Genomic DNA, 2,732 nt, shown 5'->3' on the forward strand with positions numbered 1-2,732 from the left:
CTCGTATTAGGAAGGCTAATTTTTGATCAGAATTTTTGATTATTGATCAGAAGGTGCTCCTAATTTTTTTAAATTAGGAGGACAGGCGCTCCTAATTACAAGAAGAAAAAACTGCTCATATACTGTGTGTGTGACAGGTATGGCTGAGGAATGGGGTTTGGTCGAAGAAAAACTTTCAGTCAGAAGATTTTTTTTTTTTTGCTTTAACCCCTGCAATATAATAAGAAGTAGAATAAGACAAATAAAAGTTACCAATCATATGAAATTAGTATTAATAAATTAATTTGTACTACAGAGCTGGCAGAGAAGAACACAAGTGGCTTGTAGGTACATTTTCAGACGTTTAATGAGGCTCAGAGGTGGCATGAGTGCAATTAAATTCATAAATTCATGTGGAGATTAATGTTTTAAATATAAAATTTTGAATACAGAAATATGATTTAAATAACTGAAATTATACGCTAAAAATGAAACTAAATCCGCCAACAGGTGGCGGCAAGTCACGATTTTATCACTGAATCATTAATTCAATTGATTTGTTCGAACGGCTGAATCATTCAGGAATGAAGCAAGTGACTGTCTTTATGAACTGATGGAAATCCGTCGTAGCGACGGAACTTTAATCCCTGCTATATTCATGAATATTAAGTTGTTGGGTTTTTTTTTTTTGGTTAAAATAAAAAAAATCACACATGCACAAACCAACCACGTCCAGCCTCCAACCAAGAATAGTTATGTATAACACCTTAAATTAGATGATATACATGCAACCTCATCTCATTATTATTCATAGGTTTTCATACTAAAAGCGTGGTTCAAGCACACGTTTCCATGCATTTGGAAAGACACTAAATATACAAAATGTACAAAAAAAAATGCATGTATGCACTTTATGGATATGAACAAGATCACAATAAAAAAAAAAAAGCCTGCCTGTTTAATTCTAATATCTAGCGTGGAGAATGGTCTTGAATAGGTGAATTATGACCATTTTGATATTATAAACATTATAACTGGACCTAACGTCAATAGATAAAGAGAAATAAAGAAATAAAAAATAAAAAATGGATATGCATTTACACTTCACATTCAAATACCTGTGAATATTTAAATATATTTGACTTGTGGCTTTCATCTTTTGTTGTTAATGTGTGAGCTTCTGTTTGCGGTTACCTCTTTATTATTACCCCTCTGAGCAGCTGTCTTACCAGAAATGCCTAGAGATTTAGCATAATGTGTGATTTATCTGAGTGAACAGCAGTGACTGTAAACACATCCAAAATAAGCAGAATGTGTGATTTAAGTCACTTTAGCATCAACTAATGCAAGTTTTGCATTAACATTTTCTTAATCAGAATAACCAATATCAAAGCATTTTTTTTTAACATGAAAGATTAAAAATGTCATTATTTACTCATCCTCATGTCATTCCAAACCCATATGCTGTATGCAATTCCTTACACTGAAAGCTAATTGTGACAAAGCATGTTAAGCTCCAAAAGAACCAAAAATAAACAAACAAAAAAGCCCCAAAGGAACTATAAAAATAGTCCATTTGACTCATGCATTAGATTCCAAGTCTTTGTAAGCCATACGATAGCTTTGTGTGAGGATCAGACTGAAATGTAGCTCATTATTCACTGAAAAGGTCATGTTCACTGGCTCGTCATGTTTACAGGTGAGAAATTATGTTCTGTTTGGTCAATGTACCATTTTTAAATCTAAATGCAAAGGCAAATGAGATTTCAGAGCTTCAGTGGAGGGGAAGATTATCAATGAAGGGGAAAACAAACTTTCTTTCTGTTCCTTACATAAACTATCACAGCAGACTCAGAATATAGCAAATAATTTGTATGGGCTACTTACTTTTTTAAGTTTTTTTTTTTTTTTAATGCTGTTTTTTGAAGCTGTATGGCCATGGTCGCTATGAACTGCCATTGTATGAAAAAAAAGATTGTCCTTTTTGTGTGTCACAAAAGAAAATAGCCTATGGGTTTGTAATGGCATGTGCGCATCCAGCCCTCCTGCCAGGACCTATACACCTCCAGAGTGAGGAAAAGGGCAAGAAAACTAAATCATGAAAGCTACACACCCAGGACATAATGTTTTTGTACTTCGGTACAGACCACTGGGCACCAGAAAAATTCAGGAATAAGAAGTTCCCATATCCATCTATAACTGTTAAGAACCACTACTGTATGGTCCATTACTTTTACTAATATTATATTGGACATTATGCAATAAAAAAACAGTACCTAATATATATTGACATGGTTGAAACACACTGCACACACCTGTTAATGTTTCCGTTTACTCAGTCTAGATGTTCATTCTTGCAATGTATCTTGTATTTAATATACGCAAGTGCTCAGAGTTCCTGTAAACCAAAAAAATAAACCCTCCACTTGGCCAATGAAGTTTTTTCTGATTCTGTTTGACAGCATTTTTATTTTATTGGGGGAAACTATTCCTTTAACAGCTGAGGGGTTTATAAATAAACTACCATTCAAAGGTTTAGGGTCGGTAATTTATAATGTTTTTAAAAGAAGATGCTCACCAAGGCTGCATTTATTTGATCAAAAATAGTTTTAAAAAATGAAAAACGAATTTTAAATTTTAAAAATGAGAGTTAAAAATTATTACAATTTAAAATAAATGTTTTAATTTATTTTATTTTAGTTTAATTTAATATATATATTTTTTTTCTTTTTTTTTTTTTTTTTTTTTTACAA

At 32.1% G+C, this 2,732-nt stretch overlaps 1 protein-coding gene across 1 annotated transcript in view; it reads right to left on the minus strand.

Annotated features, from left to right (window-relative positions):
* LOC107657495 (striated muscle-specific serine/threonine-protein kinase-like) overlaps positions 1 to 2,732 on the minus strand; it is a 91,808-nt gene that overhangs the window by 47,884 nt on the left and 41,192 nt on the right. The window lies entirely within an intron of this gene.

The sequence above is a fragment of the Sinocyclocheilus anshuiensis genome, unplaced genomic scaffold (genome assembly GCF_001515605.1).
Source record: "Sinocyclocheilus anshuiensis isolate Anshui unplaced genomic scaffold, SAMN03320099.WGS_v1.1 scaffold179, whole genome shotgun sequence".
Classification (NCBI taxonomy): domain Eukaryota; kingdom Metazoa; phylum Chordata; class Actinopteri; order Cypriniformes; family Cyprinidae; genus Sinocyclocheilus; species Sinocyclocheilus anshuiensis.